The sequence below is a fragment of the Montipora capricornis genome, chromosome 6 (assembly GCF_036669925.1).
Source record: "Montipora capricornis isolate CH-2021 chromosome 6, ASM3666992v2, whole genome shotgun sequence".
In the NCBI taxonomy this organism is placed as follows: Eukaryota; Metazoa; Cnidaria; class Anthozoa; order Scleractinia; family Acroporidae; genus Montipora; species Montipora capricornis.
In genome coordinates, this window is record NC_090888.1 from 12,533,487 (window position 1) to 12,552,674 (window position 19,188).

General features: G+C 38.9%; 1 protein-coding gene across 3 annotated transcripts in view; it reads right to left on the bottom strand.

Moving 5' to 3' along the window:
* LOC138051552 (serine-rich adhesin for platelets-like) overlaps window positions 1-19,188 on the bottom strand; it is a 124,734-nt gene that overhangs the window by 46,365 nt on the left and 59,181 nt on the right. Inside the window, exons 4-5 of one of the 3 annotated variants that reach the window (XM_068897777.1) lie at window positions 17,726-17,786; window positions 15,166-15,202 (exon numbers count right to left, since the gene is read on the bottom strand). The gene's annotated coding sequence lies outside the window, so the exon portion shown is untranslated. Of the gene's footprint in view, window positions 1-6,582; window positions 6,634-15,165; window positions 15,203-17,725; window positions 17,787-19,188 lie in introns of those variants that run through there. The other 2 variants (XM_068897778.1, XM_068897779.1) reach the window with 2 other exon arrangements.

Here is a 19,188-nt window from a genome sequence, read left to right on the forward strand (position 1 = left end):
AAAATAAAAGAAAGCAATAAATTATTTTGTTTCTTGTCTTGAATTTTGTTTCAATTTGGAGCTATGGAGCAAAATTGTAACGTGGTTGGACCGCGACCCATTCCGTCGATCATTGACCATTTTCAGCAGTTTTTTTTCACATATGTATTGTGGATTCCTACAATATTTATTACAAATGATACAATTTAATTTGACACTATAACTTGCACCTAAATTCTCAGCTTGTTGCAAAATTGCAACCAGATTTTTTTTAAAGTTTCAACCCCAGGGCATTTGTAATTTATAACACAGGTTCTAGTGTCCAGGCTCATTGCCGAAAAATGTGTGGAAATTGCTTACGACCTTTCATTGTGCGAACAAAATGATGTGTTTTCTTCAATCGATCTTCAAGGTTCAGGGAAATAAGCGTTTCAGAACAGTCAATCTCTTGGCTTTTATGATTGTGAGGATGGTAAGCAGCTGCTTTATCACTAAAAACTATCAGGCATTTCTTCTGTTTATACGCAAAATATCATAATTATGCAAAGGATGCAGATTTTAGGGAATCATGCGGATACGCACCACCGCATCCTGTCAGATACCATGAAATAATAACATTTTGATAGCACTCATCCAGACCTGTTCTGCAGACTCACATGTAACATATAACAACATAAGAAATAGGAACTTCTATAAAATTAACAAATACTTAAACAATATTGAAGGTAGGTCTGACTCGTCTTACTATTTATAGCAATGCTTTCAGTCAAGCTACGTCACGTGTGACCAGTAGTTTTGAACTGAGTATTCAAATCTGCATGCCAGTTTTGAACTTCGCTCTCAATATTCTAAATTTCCCGTAGACATTTCCTTCATAAATCGCAAACAGTCAGCTAAGAACTTTAGTTTTATCATAAAACAAACAGTGCTTGAAAAGTAGAAACTATAATTTGCAAGCGTTTGGTGAATTATTGTTCAGTTGTTGCTGATTTTTTGTATCACCTTTCAGAAAAATCTTCAAGATTCCATTCAAATCTCGGAAGCTCCAAAGAGAAGCTCAGAAGCTCCAAAGAGAAATTTGGATGTTCATTCAGTCTTGCGGACACTGGTCATGCTAAAAATAGTAATTTTTTAAAAGGCAAGTCTAAGGCAAAGGCAAGTCTAAGTTAATGCTAAAAAGATTTAAATTGTCACTTGAATGTATGTCTTTGTGTGATCTGTACCAAAGCTCAGGGGAAAAAACAGCAAATTCTCTAGCTATATACTGTAGATCCGTGATACTTTCGATTAATGCTAACATGGTTCAGGCCTGTAATGTTGAAGATGACTGGAGTGTTCTAGATGGTAAATAGCCAATGCTAAATGGTGCGAACGACCATAAAGAATGTACAAAAGCATCTCCACATTTCCTAATTGGGTGATCGTCATGTGAAGGTTTGGAATTCAGACCAACAAAAATTGCGATTGAGAGCAGCTAAGAAAAAAATGCTTAAGTGTTGTGGGGCAAAACAGGCAGTAAGGAATGGAAATGTTTCTTTCAATTCATGGAGTGATGCTCGGTATTTGTAATTAAGATAAGGTGAATGATTTTCAATCAAACATGATTAATTACGTTTTGAGTTCTTTGTATTACAAAAGCAATTTTACATGTAGATGTTCATTCATGATCATTAAACTGCATACTCTTGTAAAGCTCTTTGAAACAGTGGGCAAGTTCTTCCGTGTTCCAGACAGCCACATAGCTTGCGCACTGAGATCGGCCATAGGGTTCATTGTGCTTATCAGTGAAGCCTCAGAACATCCAGAGACTCAGATGCCATTACAAGACTTCTTCAGTTATTTTTTAGGCCTAGACAGTTGGTCTAGCCAAGGTTTAGCCAGTGGTTGTATTGGTATCCCGAACATGACTTATTTTGTTTAGTGGTTGCATAATTTTATAACTGAGTGAAATAGCGCCGACGTTTGCAAAGTACGTAATACTAGGACACTGAGAGGCTGAGGCTGTTGAAATGCAAGTAAACGCAATCCTGAACAGCCCTCCTTACTTTTTAAACTCACCATGTGCACACATAAAACTAAAATGCAAACCGGCCTCATCCTATGCAAAAACACAACTGCACTATAATATACTTATTAAACTAAAAACAGTACATTCTACCGGTAATAGACCACTTTCGATACATTAAAATTCAGTCCGAAACAAAAGACATCATCTCGAGGCTCTGGGGAATAAATAGTATAAGGATTTGTATGAGTTTATTCCCCAGAGCCTCGAGATGATGCCTTTTGTTTAGGACTGAATTTTAATATATCGAAAGTGGTCTATTGCAAAGGCACTCAAAGAAAGAAGTTACACGTGGCCTACACTAAGTACAACATCCTGTTACCCATGATTATACAACTTCTGGCCGATAGACAGTGCACATCCTGATTGCTTCATACTCTTCAAAGCTATAACCTGGCTTAACAAGTTCAAACATCCAAGTGGACTCAAACCTTGATTAGACAATAAATACCTCTTACTAGCTGAGTTTGAGGTCCATACGGACAGAGTTTTTTCCTGTTGATTTATGGCCCAAGCGCAAAGCGTGTAGCTCATAAATCGAAGGGAAAAACAAGAAAACTAGGAAAGGAAACTAGTTTAAGTCAAACGGAAGGTTCAACTGCAACAACGATTGCGCGTCAAAATCCGTATTTTAAACAAATACATCTTCTTGGCTTTTTGAAATAGTCGCTTGCAAGATCGCAACAGGTTTACAATTTTACGCAACATAAACGACATGAAAAACTTCCTAGAGAATGTTTAATCAAAATTTCAAATTTAGCGGGCCATACAGCAGTCCGTACTGTAGAATACGGCTCGCAAAATGAGCCAATCACAGCATGCGTACTATCTGAGAGTATATTATGATAATATTTCTTATGTCATGGAAACAAACTTCTGAGACAAAATTAAAGGAGCAGCAAACTTAAGGGTGTCATTTCTCTACATCTTGGTCAGAACTACTTCACTTCATGGGTTATTGCTTAGTCCATATAGTCCTTATTGTATATCCGTGCTTTGGTCCAATCCTTATTCTGATTCCCCAGTCTACAAATTCTAAATTTATTTGAACTGTCTTAAACCAGGTGGTATCCTTTCCCATGCTTCACAAGTGCACAAGTAAATATTATGTACAACGATAAATGTAAATTCCACTGTTTAAAGTGCAAGTGCACTGAGCCATCATAGTTCACAAGCACTCCATTAAAGCAAATTCAATTCAATTGAAACTTCACTTGACATGATTAATTAAGAACCCCAAATTATTGCTTGGAGGCAACCAGTGCCTACTTACAAAGCATGGTTAAGTTGAATTCAAGACATCCACAGACATTCAGTTTGTGGTCAGGGCTGGCTCAAAACTCAACACAAACACATGCAAATCCAATGCTCAAACCACTGGACTACACTGCCTCCCATGGAGGCACTAGACCAAAATAAATGCAGCATGCATTATCTTGTATTCTTTTACAATATGACTAGACTGCATGCCCAAAGGGATAAACAGATAGTATTGCTGTCAAGTTGACTGATTATCAAAAGGGTTGGCTCTGATCAAATTACAGCAGGGGTCAAAGTTTCTTTGAAATCACTTCATGAACCGATCCAATTATAGTCAATAAAATGCACAAATACAAATAACTGGAAAGTGAAATCGTAGGCAGTTACCCCCCAAAAGAGTTGTTCCTTTGAAACAAACTTGTTCAGCAACAGAAGCATTATATTGTTCTTTATATGCAGCCTTCGCAACTGTAATATCACACAAGATTTTGATTATGTTTATCATCATTTGTTATGGGCAGTTATTGTAAGAAACCAAAACCTTTAATAGTAAAAGCAAACATACATGTAATAATAACCTTGAGAAATGGAACTTATTTGTTTATCCTAGCAAATTGGAACTGCACCCAAAACACTGCATTTTATTCCCAGTGTTAAGCATTAATTAATGGGATTTTTTTCCCCTTTTTATTCATCAGAAGGATCAATAACTGTATACATAATTGGCAAATTGTATTCTGAACATCTGCTGGGAATATAACAAGTCACTTTCAGTCACACATTTAAAAAATTCTTGATCAACAACCATTCTAGCTTTAGGGGCACAAGCTTTCTCTCACACTTTCACTATACTGTATCTCATCTGTGCCTTAATTGCTGATAAAACAAAACTGAAACCTTCCATGTGATCCTCACTAACAGCACCCCTGGGGCAGGTTCCTGAAAGGTGAAATAACTCTACTCCAGGGACAAATGTGCCTTATTCTTGCACAATTATCCCTGGAATAGAGTTATTACACCTTTTCAGGAACCAGCCCCTGGTGAATGGTTTAACAGGCACACAGATATTTTGCCACTTGCATAGTATTTTCGGAGCAAGAAAAAATACGAGCAATGAGCAAAATGTCTGCACCTATTATATGTTAAACCATTCAATGAAGGATTGAATTATTCCACCATTACTCTCTGGATTCTTCCTGAATTGACTGAGAATCATAATTATTGATTGCATAATAACAGTTTTATTTGTCATGACTCATGATTACTTGGTAAATTAATTAGTTTAATTTAATGCTTGAAGTTTTAATCCCCCTTGATGCATCATTTACCTATTGCAAATTATTAAATTTGCTTACTTATCAACCATGGGTCAATCAACATCAACTGCTGCTGACAAAGAGACGGTTGACCAAGATAAAAGAGACCGACTTCGAAAAGCCCTTGTGTAAATCATGAGATAAAAATTCCAGGATCACAAAATTCCTCTATAGCTAGAAAACTCAGGGCTCAAACACCACTATGCTAAGGATCACAAAATAGCAACTGGACTAGTTTTGGCAAAAACCACTGCACTGAATCAAAGGAAATGCAAATCGACTTACACATGTAGCTCCAAGATTCTGTGATAACATATGCATCAATATGCCAAAAATACATAGCACACATCAAATAAGACTAAAGGAAAGGCCGAAGGCTTCACTTCAAACACAATAAACCACTGAACATTGATTTAACCCAATAATGCCTCTGAGGTAACTAGTCCAAAGATATTTGTGTGTCATGTTGCTTTCTTCTACAGATAAGATCATTTCTGCTTGACAGACAAAATACAAAAAAAAAGATAAATAAAAAAATAGGGACGACAGAAACAGAGAAGAACACTTTTTAAACTGAAGATCTGGTGGGTGCAAGAAGTTCTTTCTATGAAGATTCTGTATAATAATAACACAGAAAAAGGGAAAGGACAAGGTCCATCACATTGGATGAGGATTCATCCCAGTTTCTCGTTCCCATGCAAGACAAAAATCCAGACACAAGTTTTCCACTAGCACACATTAGGTCAAGGCAAAGGCAAGAAAAACATTGGTTAGTCAATACTCGCCCTTGTACCAGTGACATGTTAGCACACTGCCACGTGATAACCTCATCATACAGATTATTCTTTCACAACAACAACTTAAAGCTCGGAGATCAATGATGCTGGAGCTTGCTAACTAATGTCTGGTTGGTGAGTGTCCGTTTTGCCGAGAAAAGAACAACACAGATCAAAAGGTTTTGTGTATAATTTGCATCTTGTTCCTCAAATTCATCCCATGTACATTCAAAGAAGCACAAGGAATGGTTAGTGAAGTAAAAAACGAGAATTTAAATTCAACACAGAGAGAGCCTCTGTTCAGTTACAATATACATGTAAGCAAGACCCATAACAAGAAATGTTAAGTTGGATATCATATGAAGTCCAGCCTCCTCTGCAACGAAAGAACCCTCTGGATGCCTCATAAACGGCACGCGAGAAAGTTACTGTAACATGAAGTCAAAAATGGAAAATGAAGAAAGAAGACAAAAGCAAGAAAACTACGTTGTACTACGACATACTACTGTCATGACAAAAGTAGAAGATGTTGAACTGAAATCTTTCTCATTTGTCGAAGAGTGACGACATCATGAGGTGCTGAGAAAAACGAAAGTGAAATTAACCAATAAACCTCTCCACAAATGTTCCACTTTTCTATCGACAAAGTTTGACTTTACTGTTCGACCTTTCCGTCGTTGGGTTAAAGCGTTGTCTCGGAACAGCGACATGAGCTACTTGATTTAATTTTTAATATATTATCGAAAGCCTGTTGCTGCTGCATGCAGTACGTGAGTAATGATTTTTGTATACAAAACCTTTCGGAGAAATTGTGGAAGCAGTAACACTAGTGGCGCGAGTTACATTGTGTAAGTAAGTACCTAATGAACTATACGAGCGCAGGAAAATATATAACCTGATATCACACTAGTCTGACTAGTAAGCTAAAGCATTAATATATCGATTAAGTGGTGCCCCCAAATTCTTCCTTGACAAATGAGACTTTAAAAACATTCTCAATTTTTTTTTTTTTTTTTTTTTTCATTTCCTTAGTCTTTTAGTCTTTAGATTCTTATCGAAAAAAGCTTACTGTATAGCAGATAATTAGACGAACAAATCTATCGCAGTTATAAGCTCTCTTTCCACTGTATTTCGCTGCATATCAATTAAAGTTTAGCCTTAAATAAGAATTTACCAAGTAACTTACTCACACTTCCATAAAGCAAAGGTAAGATTTTCGGTGCTGAAGAATTCAGGAGGACTCTAAGCCAACCCACGCACTCGAGGATTTAGCGTGGCGTTGCATAATACTATTGGTCCTCAAAAGCTCTATTGATCCTCAAAAGCTCTTCAAGGAAATACAGGAATCGGGAACACGGGATGCGAATTCTGGGATTGCAGCGGTTTGTACGCAAGGGAATCCACTGCTAAGCCGCAGGCCCCAGTTGTTCAAAAGGTGGATGGCGCTATCCCCCTGATAAGTCGCTATCCATTGGATAGCGTAATTGGTTTCGTCATGACTTATTCACTGGATAATGATTTATCCGGCGGATAGCGCTATACATCGTTTGAACAGCTGGGGCCCCACGTGGCTTAACAAGTGCTATCATTAGAGGGATTTAGCAGATTTAGAATTGCGTTTCCGTGAAACGGCAAAACGGCAAACTTGTCATGAAAGCATGAAAATTTCCTCGTATTACTAGCAACCTCTCTCCCTCGCTCTTTCTCTCTCTTTTCAGAAGTTTCTTGATATTTTCTGGACTAGTAGAGTCCAAAGATATGAAATTGCTGAGGATGATGTATTTATGTGCATAACAGAAAGAAGAGTTGAAGATTACAGGGTAAAAATAAGGTCATTAGAGGAAAAGGCTGTCAACTAAAAACTTGAAAATGACTCCTTTTTGCATGCAAGTGACAAACTCTTCAAAATACGTCTCAGGAAGAATGATCCTCGCAGTTCAACGGGACTCGAACAAATGGCGTTGGTTACGTCCAAAGAATTTGTTAATTACTTCAAAAAATTAATCAGGTTACAACTGTGAAAATGCACGATAAAAGTATGTTCGACAGGGTTTAGCCATTTTTCTCAAATCCAATTTGATTATAATTTAGGTTATAATGAACACTGTATGACCGACCATATTGGTTGTAATAAAGATATGATGTCGGAGTTTTGCTAGGTCGAGTTGGCAAAAAGGAAAGGAAAGGAACTTTTTTAAGTGTCTAGTCGTTCTAGCACTGGAGCACTAATTGGGGACACTGTAAACTGAAATTAGCAATTAACGCAAATCAAGTCAAATGTTGGTCGGGGATTGATCTGTGTTTTGTGACTCTTACTCAAATTGAGGCTCCTCAATAGACCAATGCATTATATAAGTCAGCAAAAGCCAAAGACATTGAGATTTTCCACAGTATATTATTTTAAGGAGGGTTTAACCTGTTTCAAAAGTCACACGAAACTGCACTATTAGAAAGATTGACTCCCCAACATTGCATCACGAAGCAGCTATGTTGTGGTCGCTTCTGACAAAATATGTCAATAGATGTAGTGTGATGTAAAAAGTTACCACTGCAACAAGCTTTCCACCTGAAGACAACCTAAACTATGCCTTTACATACTTATATATGATAAAGGAACTTTGTGACCTTCCTTTTTGTATTGCTGAAAAGTAGTAATATGCCTAAACTGAAATGACCAAGCCAAAAAGCCAAGAAGATGCAAAACGGGGGCTTTTCTGTTGGGAATTATATTCCCGGAATCGGCATCATATGTGATCTCTACTCTGCTCCGCGAAGTTTTTCGGGGTTCATTCCAAAACGCTTGGTAGAGGCCATGTTTTCCGCAAAAAAAATAGTGTTATCAACAAACTAAAATAAAATGCTTCGATTTCAAAGTTGTAGAGATACGCAAACCAAGCAGCAAAGTTGCGACCGAAAAATGCTTTTCATCAGCAAATTTTTCAAGGTTTTGAAGAATTCCAACACCTCATTCCGTCACGGTTGCATGCACAATCAAGATTAATCGGCCCTCATTACCTAAAATCACCGCAGAATGAACACAAATGAGAGCAAGTGAAAAGAGATAGGCACGGAGTTTTGAATTGTTGGCGAAAGGACATTTCATTCCACCATACACAATCTGTATATATATATAGACCTTATATTGAGGATGGCATTTGTTGAAGTGTTTACTATGTTGACTGGGTCCATAAAGTCTCAACATTTTATGCCGGAAGTGATTTTGATACAGTTCTTGTCAATCGAAGTCCATGATTGTGGTCGCCAGCACGAAACTGTTAGCGTAGTTGCGACCTATCGGGCGCAATGCAGTGCACTGCATTAGTTGTCCATATTTTACTTTCTTGTGTTTCTCTTCTTATACCATGATACGTTTTGGCCAGTAATGGTGTCATCACTTAAGGCATAACCTTCGATTTAATATTTTCCAACCTCCCGTTTTCTCGACGTACCGGTAGTGAAAATCTTTTTGGGGGCGGCTTGAAATCTAATGATTCCAAAAATTGCCGCAGGAATTGTAATTGCATCTAACTGTGCACGCACGGAAGGAAGAATGTTCATCCCAAATTAATTAGATAAAAGAATCCGCGCATTCTTTTGAAATTAAAGCATACACGACTAAGGCAGCGTTTACACGAACGCGGTTTCACATCGAAACGGTTTCTTGTCAATTGTGGTCGCCAGCATGAAACTGTTAGCGCAGTTGTGACCTATCGGGCGCAATGCAGTGCACTGCATTAGTTGTCCATTTTTTACTTTCTTGTGTTTCTCTTCTTATACCATATTACGTTTTGGCCAGTACTGGTGTTATCACTTGAGGCATAACCTGAATGTTCGTCCCAAAATAATTAGATTAAAAAATCCGCGCATTCTTTCGAAATTAACGCATACACGATTAAGGCAGCGTTTACACGAACGCGGTTTCACATCGACACGGTTTCATGACTTCGAAACCGCGTCAAAATCGATGCGGTTTGGAAGTGTTTACACGGAACCGTTTTCGCCATAAAATCCGAGGCGTGATGGTGTAAGCGAGCGCTGCACTTCGTGCTAAATTCACTATTTTGAATTGAACAATGCAAACTTCGCGCCAAAATATTAACCGTATTCAAATCGATGCGGTTTCGCTGTTTACACGACAGATGAAACCGCATTGTTTTGAAAACGCTCCGCTTTTGGCAGCGGTTTCAAGTCGGCACGGTTTCGGCAACAGTCTCGACCGGTGTCGTGTAAACAGAAGGTGTAACCGCATCAAAAACGATGTAACCGCGTTCGTGTAAACGCTGCCTTATATAAAGGTACCAAGAAAATTTGTAGACGTTTTTAATACCACAAGGTTTCCGACATCACACTAATCAATCAGTAGAAAGGGCAGCGCGAACTTCCGCATCCTACGATCATGCTTACTTGACAAGAAGTTTGCAAAATTAGCCTGCTTAGCTCGCGGTATTGTTGGCAGCCTCGCCCTCAGGGTCTGAAGAAGAGAGACCCTGGGGATGAGGTTGTGTTGTTGGCGCGAGCGACAAATTAACGAGCGGCGAAGCTGTGCGGAAATGGGAAGGGCGCTGTATGTCTCCGCGCCAACAATACCGCCAGTCACGCAGGCTACCAAACCACAGACTTTGAAAGTTGAGTGAACTGACTCACAGTTTGGGTCTCATTTCCACCATGGCCGACGAGTAATGCGAGAGCCAACATTAAGATGGATTTCCTGAGCGGTTCCTTAGCTCTAATACACAAGACTCGGGTATTACGCATCTTAGGGCCCGAACATCAAATTCTGTGTTGTTCTTTTTCAAATCACTTCATCCATTCTGCAATCCGGTATTCTAACATTAATTCTCAGTGTTTACTAAATTAGATTTTGAAGGACGAGTTCTAATCCTACCTTGCGTGCAGTCTCTCCTATTTCCTTTGTTGCACGCGGAAACAAAGGAAATAGGCCGGAGACGTCTGCAGGCAGGCTACTCTAATCCTTGGCGGGCTTTCTCTCTAAGCTAACGCGAGACTCGACAACATCCTCGTTTGCAGAGCCTGGTCTGTTTATGACCCTCTGTGACCAAACGAGCCACAAGCAGCTACAATCCGGCATGTAATTTGAGTGTAAGAAAGATACTGCTGAAGCGCAAAATTCCACTCGTGAACTAGACAAATTGTAAGGATATATTATCCTTGGCTAGCGCCAATTTGATTTACCGAAATGATAAATGACGTCTTCATGTCGGAAGAGACACTCGGAAACGTTGCTGAAGATCAACTTATTACCTTAAAGACCAAGGGCGCAAACTACTGACTCGTTTCCGCTTTTGCGAATCTTGATAACACGATACTGCTACAACATTAAGTGGGGCGATTTTAAAATTCTAGTGCGATAAAATAGACTTTTATTTAAACAATTAAAAATTGACTTTATGATTTAAGGGTAAACAAACTGAGTAAGTGCGGTTTCTTCAAGGAAACAAAATCAACCTGCCTTTCTACCTCTTCTTTACGCGCTCTTTGCTTCTAGTATGCCTTTAAAAGATCATACATTTTTCACTGTTTGTCAGTTAATTCTTTGTAATTTGAACGTCTGTGATCTAACGAAAAATGACTCCGTGTTCCATGAACGTTTCCAGAAGTATGACCAGTTACTTTTATTTCATGAATTCAACCAATGAGGCGCCAAGAAAAGGTATCTTCTGCTTCTGACTGGATAGTCTACACGCATTTAAAGAAAGTAAGTAAAGATGAGTTGCCACGCTTTGAGATTTCTGATTGCCATTGGCATTCATCATTATTTCAGGAGCATCCAACGACCGGATGTCTCAGTATTACCTAAAATAGTTTCCACTATGCCAAGGATCGTTTAGTGAGTTTGTAGCTGTCCTTAAAATATTTAGTATCTGTTCGGATGTTCTTGGGGAACTTCAGGTCTGTCAAAATATCTACGTGGCCTTCTTGCCTAGTCCGAAAGTTCTAGCAAATCGCTGTGCATATATATACAAATTTGTAGGTTGCACTTATCGTTAAAGGATTTAAAGTGAAGTGAAGTGAAGTGAAGTGAAGTGAAGACTGGCCTGATTAAAAACTTTACATTTCGCAGTCGTTCTTTTTTTCCCGAAAATTTTAAGGGCCGTTTGCTTAAAATATGATTCTCAAACAAATTTTTTGCGAAAATTATAGAAATTATTAATTAATCTTCAAATTTTATGCTATTAATTTCCAATAGAACAGTTGACTCTTACTCAGCTCAGTAAAATTATGGTGTTCTCATCAATTTGGTTTCGAAATTCAATTCTACGCACTTTTCAGACTCGTTACATACTACTTTTCCAAAATATGGCTGAGAAATCTGTTCAGAAAAATGTCCAAACTTTTAGTGCGCTTCGAGAGTCTGAGTTCGAATATTCGAAAATTCTAACGTACCTTCCTTCCGAACAGAAAAAGCTCTCAAAGTTTTAAAATTGCACTCGCCTACGGCTCGTGCAATTTTGAGAACTTTAAAAGCATCACTGGTGCCCATAACTCTCGAAATGCACGAGCAAGTTCGTAGGATTTCCTATACTTAAAACAGGATATAAATAGTTGCCAAAAGCCATAATCACTCCGAAAAGATACGTATATTAGCGGTTGCCAGGCATAAATGTCAAGAGAGGAAAAATGTGTTGGTCCATGTGCATACAGTAGTCTCCGTGACTTCAATAGTGTCAGCAGTAAAATAAAATCTCTTAGCTAAAATTAGGGGGTACGTTAGATACCTGAAAACGTACCTCCGAACTGCTGTAATACAGTGACTAAGGCAAGTGAGAAAACGATACTGACCGCGCAAGTGATAAATCCATTGACACTTAAATAAAGTTGTTATTATTATTATTATTATTGTTATTATTATTATTATTATTATTATTATTATTCACTCACCTAGACACTTGTTATCTTTCAAACCGTTAGTCAGAGTCAAGAAATCGGCAGTCGTAATCTTGTAATTGTGGCAGTCTTTACCGTTCAATCCTTGCTATTTTGGCCATTTTGGGACGTTTCCTACTGACGCAGTTGACTAAAAAGACTAGAAAAGTCAACACTTCAATTGCACCCTCCTTCATTGACGTCAATATATTGTCAATAGCGATGTTTATCCTGACGTCACCCATTGTTATTAATATACCAACTAGAACCTAATTGGCTGTTGAAACAATGACTTCTTTTGTTTCGTGGTTGGCAAATAAAATCAAAAGAACCGTGACGTCATATTTGTAAACAAGAAATATTAATATTACATGTAGTTAATTAAGAACACCACAGGCAATTAAGCACTTTCTCGGCTTCTTTGACGTTGATTGATTTAAAGTTTTGCCCACACTCATGGGATACCCTTACTTATGAATCCTCTTGAAAACTTCGATGACTGTGAAGTGTTCTCATAATTCCCATTGGTTGCACTCGAATTCAAATATGCTTGTATATTAAATATGCTCTTGAAATAGCCTTTTACGCAAGGGCGTGTGAACACGTACACCTCGAAATTCTCGCGTTGCCACTGAGAAACGATTTTCCTTTAAAAAAAGTCGTGCTTCTAATGCCACTCAATATAGTGCCTAGGAGTAACAATGGACAATACTAGATTATTGCATTTGGAGGCAGGACATAGTTATAATAAGCAAATCCTATGCTAAGTAGATAAATGCTTTAAAAAATGTCAAATATCTACCAAGTAAGTTATTAGAAGCAGATTATGTATGCAGTTGGGTATGGGGAAAATTTTCAAGTGCAACGTTTCAGGAGATGAAATGCATACACATTAAGGAAGCTAGAATTATTAAGAAAGTACCAAGAAATGTGATCGAATGTGAGGCCTTCTGTATTGCAAAGTGCCAAGACTTTAATAGCATATGTATATATTTAACAGTTTAGCGCGAAAGCGAGCGTGATATCTCGAAATACTTACCCAAAAAGTTACGCAATATCACGCAAGCTTGAGCGCTATAACTGTTTTATAATTCAACACGTTGATAACAAATGAACGATTTCGAACTTGTAACATTTGTGAAGCGGCGTCGGTCCGTCATTTTCACATTCTCTTTGCGAAATCTACATACATCGCTGAATATACGTCATGCAGACCTACGGATATCGAGAGCGTTATGACCATATTTGGGCAGTGTATCAATGTGTTGAATTATAAACGTAAATTGGCTTTGGAAATGTTTAAGATAAAGGAGAGAAAAAATAGATTGGAACAGAATTCCAGATTTATTGAAACAGAAAGGAAAGGAATAATGGCACAAAGAAATACTAAGAACAATGAGTGGACTAAAAATAGTCTTGATTATAGAGGACCAATTATATGGAACTGTCTAGATAAGCTGACCAGAAGTCTGGAAGTGAAAGACAATATTTTAAGAAAAAAGACCTCAGAGAAAATCTCTTTTGTAAAAGGAACTGCCAGTTTTCTGACCTACATTGACAAATTAAGTATGTAGGTATACTTCGTCACGCGTTCCTTCCCCATGAACGTCTGCTGAAACCAAAAACCATTTCCGTTCGTGGATTACGGTCCAATGATTAGAGGCTGATTTCCAGTTTTGGATACACTCGTGGCGGACTTTAAAGATTTAGCACATGTTTCCGGACATATTTTGGCCGGATTGGACGATGGGGGTTTGTGTTTCAGGGGGCCTTATTCAAGGTCACTGAAAGCAAGGTCAGACAGTTTCAATGAATAGGCTCTCAGTTTCAAGCGGAATTCCGTGTCATTAACAATAACGAGTCTAAATGGCTCCTACCCTCGTTACTCCTTACCACAATAATAGATGTTGCTAATAGCAAGTCAAGTGCTTCGAGGATACGCGTGAAAAGAAAGAAGTGAAAGTAATTCTCAAAAGTGATGCATTACTATTTCTTCCAATATTCCTACGTAGGTGATTATCGCGTGATAATCACCTCATCGCGTGATAAACACCTCATGCGCAACCAAGCAGCGCAAAGAATTTTCAATAAGTAATTATACTAAACAAGAAATAACATGTGCCCACGAGGGCCCTTTGTGCTATAAACAAGTAATCAAGTGTGCCCTCAAGGGGGCAACTAAGGGCAACTAAGGATTGCTTTCACTTCCAGTTCCAAAACTTTCCAAATTTCGTGAAAACTTTGAAAATACACGTAAAACTAATACTTGACACAAACACGTACCAATTATATATCTTCTCTAGTCGATAGTAATCGACGTGTGGTGAATAAGGCTATTCGCCCTTTCAACAACTAAACTTGGAAGGAAAATTCTTCCATGTGACACAAAGTGGTACTATGATCATTTTTTTTCCTTTAGATTTCAAAGCTATTTTAATAAAACGCTAAGCTTAAGTGACCCAAGTTTTAGGCGTTAATTTCAAAAAGACACTTGTTTATTTTAAAGTGCTACTATGACCAAGAATTCAATTATTTTTCTTTGCATTTCAAAACTACGTTAACTGAACACTAAGTGACCCAAGTGTTAAGCCTTCATTTCAAAACGACGGATGTTTAATTTAACTGAAAAATTTCTATTTAATGGTCCGTCATTACTAACTTTAAAATCTTGAGAGAACTGGATCTAGGAAAAAATGACGTCAAAGACTCATTAGCATAAGAATACAATGCGTGTGTGGGCGGCTGAACAGACTTTTAAACTCGCTTTTTGCGTACTTTAAGCTAGTGAGTACATGACGTCACTTTTCCCTGGACCCAATCATCTGAGGTCTAATCGCTCAGTTTTGAACGTGAGTAATGACGGACCTTGAAATCCAAAACTTACCCTCAAAGTAAACAGCCTTTGTCGATCCGTTGTTAAGCTAAAAAAAAAAAAAAGAAGTGATTGTTTGATCATTGTGGCACTTTCGCAGGAATTTTCCTATTTAATAGACCGTATTCATAAGTGGCGACCAAGAAATTAACTTTTGTCCTTGTGCTAATATTACATCCTAACTAGCCTCACTTTGAAGCAAAGATTTTCTTGAATTTTGTTCGCGCTAACGAGGCTAGTGAGGATGATTAGCATAAAAACAAAAGAATAATTACTTAGCAGCCAATTATGAATACGGTGTTAACTGAATAGAGTGTAATGTGAAGTGCTAGATTTCAATCCCATATGAACCATGTGAGCGTTAGCCCTACTGATGGAAATGGGCCCACACAAGGACAGAGAAAAACTCTGACCAGGGTAGGAATTGAACCCACGACCTTCGGGTTAGATCTCCGCCGCTCTACCGACTGAGCTACAAGGTCAGACGGGAGCAGGCCGTGGGAAGTGAAGATGTTAAAGTCACGGCAATGAACATGTACAAGTACAAGGAAAGGTTACGTTTATACAAACGTTGGCCGTGTAGCACTTATATTTTAAACAGAGTTAACTGAATAGAGTGTAATGTGAAGTGCTAGATTTCAATCCCATATGAACCATGTGAGCGTTAGCCCTACTGATGGAAATGGGCCCACACAAGGACAGAGAAAAACTCTGACCAGGGTGGGAATTGAACCCACGACCATACGGTCTATGGTCCCCCATTACTAACTTCAAAACCTTGAGAGAGCTGGATCGAGGAGAAAATGACGTCAAAGAATCAATAGTTTAAGAATGCAATACGTTTGTAAGCGATTGAATTAATATGAGTTTCGGGCTTTCAGGTTTTTTAACTCGCGTCTTGTTTACATAATAAACTGCGTTTACACGCTAAAATTTTAAGCTAAAAAGGAAGCGGTTTTTTGATCATAGTACCACTTTAATTAAATCGTCGTCGCTAAAGTTTCGTTTACCACCGCTTCCAGAATGGTTATTTTCACACCGAAGATTTATAGCACCACTTTAAGGCTCACACTGCAATTAGGTTGACCGTGAGAATATTTGATGCTACTCTGGTAGACGACGGCTACGAGAAGCCCATGAAACAATAGGTGTTATTACAGTCAAGCCCACATCTCAGCGGTATTAGTTTGAGAAGGTGCGAGAACGAGGCTTTTGGGTCAAAACAAGAATTTCTTATCGAAGGACTGTAGGATTTCTTGATTCTCAACTGTTTATTCGCTTTTTTCGACTAATTTGAGGTTTGCCTGACCTAACTTTATCGTGGAAAGTACGGCAAGGCACTGTATAGCATATGGTGTGTTACCCAAAGTAACAACCCCAAATGTGCAAAACTATCGATGGCTGCTTCCATTCAACAACTGTAGTTTTTTTTTTTTTTGCATTTCGCGCGCTAAATCTCGTACTCTTCCCTATTATATATCTGATTGAATGTTGACCCAAAAGCCTCGCTTCAGAGCGCTCTGAAACAATGCATGCAATGCATACTTAATTGACCGCTCCCCATAGGGGCTTTTCAGGGCCAATGAAACACAATCAACGAAACAGCAGAACACAACAACTACAACTGTTAAGAATCCCAACCGGCCGGAGGCAAACCAGTTGGCTATTTACAAGTGCAGCTGGGAAGTTGAACCAGGGACTACTAGGGAACAAATTCAGCGAGTGGTCAGAGCGGGTCTTGAACCCGGGATCTCCGGATCTCAAGACAAGCGCCCTAATCACTGGGCCACACTGCCTCCAAACGAACAAAAAAAGCAAGGTGACACACAAGTTGAGCCCACGTTTCAGCTGTGTTCGTTTCAGAGTAAAAAAAAACAAAAAAGCATGGTGACGCACGCTAACACCAACCCGGTGTGAATAACACATCACGCATGCGCCCAACGATTCTGCCCAGTCAATTAGCAGTCATGGACAGCTGTTTCGGCCTTGCTGGGATCATCAGTATGGCGTAGCTAACATAGCAGGCGGGTGTTTTTTAGGCACCCCTTCAAGTGGCAACTCCACATACAGGCACCCTTTAAGTGGCAGCTTACCACATGTCTTGTATGTGGAGCTGCCACTTAAAGAGGTGCGCATGCGCGATGTGTTGGCCACGCCGGGTTGGTGTTTGCGTGCGTCACCATGCTTGTATGTTTTTTTTACTCTGCAACGAACACCGCTGAAACGTGGGCTCAACTGTAATAACAGCTATTGCTTTGTACACGACGCACGGTCCCCCGCACGCGCATTTTAGATTTTAGTACATTTCTCGCCAATTCTCGTCCTGACAACCCCGTGAAATAACAAAATTAGAGGTTATGTGGAGGACACCAGCACCTGAAGATAAATGTTAAATTTGTTCTCCAATCATCCACACCTTTTATACCAATTTTATTTCTGGAATGTTGGTGAACACTCTTCATGCCGAATGGCTTGGAGCAATGACGCGTGATGCAACATTTTTAGACAACGTTCTCGTAGCCGTTGTCGTTCTCCTTTTGTAAGCTCTCTAATTGCCGAAAAACGAACTCACCTTAAGTGCCAAGCAAATGCGATATTCACCTCACTCCGTGAACCACCTATTGTCGCTTTAGCTGTGAAATAATGATAAAAAAGTTCCAGTTATTTCTCGCAAATGAACCTGTGGAAAGTTTAAGGTTACATTTTCACCACCAATAAAATGCTTTCAGCTCGGGTTTTTTGAGAAACTTTATATGAACGCGAGTGCATTTAGGGATTTGTGGGCACAATTGACTTTTGGAAAGTTCTCAAAATTACACGTTTCGTAGGCGAGTGTTATTTGAGAACGTTCAAAACACACCACACACGAGAAGGTTCATACGATTTCAATTATATACTTAACAAAATTACTCCATCGCTGTGTATCCGTAGCACCTTCCGTATTGCAGTCAAAAACCTACTTATGCATTCACCGTTGACCAATAGCGATATTCTTTTGAGTTTTTAATAACTGGACATATCGCAGGATCTGCGCTTTTGTTCCTTGTTCTACGAAAAATACGGCAATTTGCACGTGCAATGTGGTGTCTGTATGAGAACTCGATGTCAAATAATGCTCTAAAGCATGAGACCTGTCCCAACAAAATTTGAAGGTTGGTGAAGAATATTGAAAACTTTGAGTATTTTTTCGTTTAAAGTAGAAGAATGTAGCTGTCCGCCTAAAGGAACCAATAGTGTTCTTCGATACATATACATATGTCTGAGAATGTGTCTGAGAATTTTTCCTGTTTGTGCAAACAAAGTTCGCTGAGAAACGTTTGAAAACGCTTTTAATCACGTTTTACCTCAGTTATACCACTCAACTTTAACCATATAGGGATAAATGTTTGGAGCTCTACATTCATTATCTTCACCGCTCGTAGTTTGCGTAGATTTAAAATACCTGTACCCCACAAATTATGTTTCGAGAATCCTTAGACATTTTTTTCTATTCCGCACACCTGAAAAACGTGGCTTAACTTTCAGAGAGACTGATCTTATCGTAAGTATTTAGTAGTTATTCCATATTGTTCATCTCCGATTCTTGCACAATATTGGCGAAGTATCCTAGAACTAAAGGTCCATTCACACTACAGAGAAAACCGGGTTAGGACCCATTAAAAGTGGTCCCGACCATAGTCCCGACCAACTTTTTTTTACTGTCTACATAGGTTACAATTAAATTTGGCTCACTATTTCTGACGCTAAGGAAGCCATCATGTACAAAACAGAGCGACAGAACACATGCGTGAAGCCTTCAGAAACCGCCGCGCAGTAAAACACGGCAGGTTCACATGCAAAAGATGGTGCAGAACGGAAACGCGTTTACACAGCACTCTTCAACAGTAAAAAGGGGTCCGGACCTACCTTTTTCTGGTTTTGTGGCCATAAACCAAAAAAATAGTGGGTCCGGATCCATTTCGTGAAAATATGGGACTGAACTTTATGTTTCGCAAGAAACTGACCAAGACGATCCGTTACCGAAGAATACTGGCA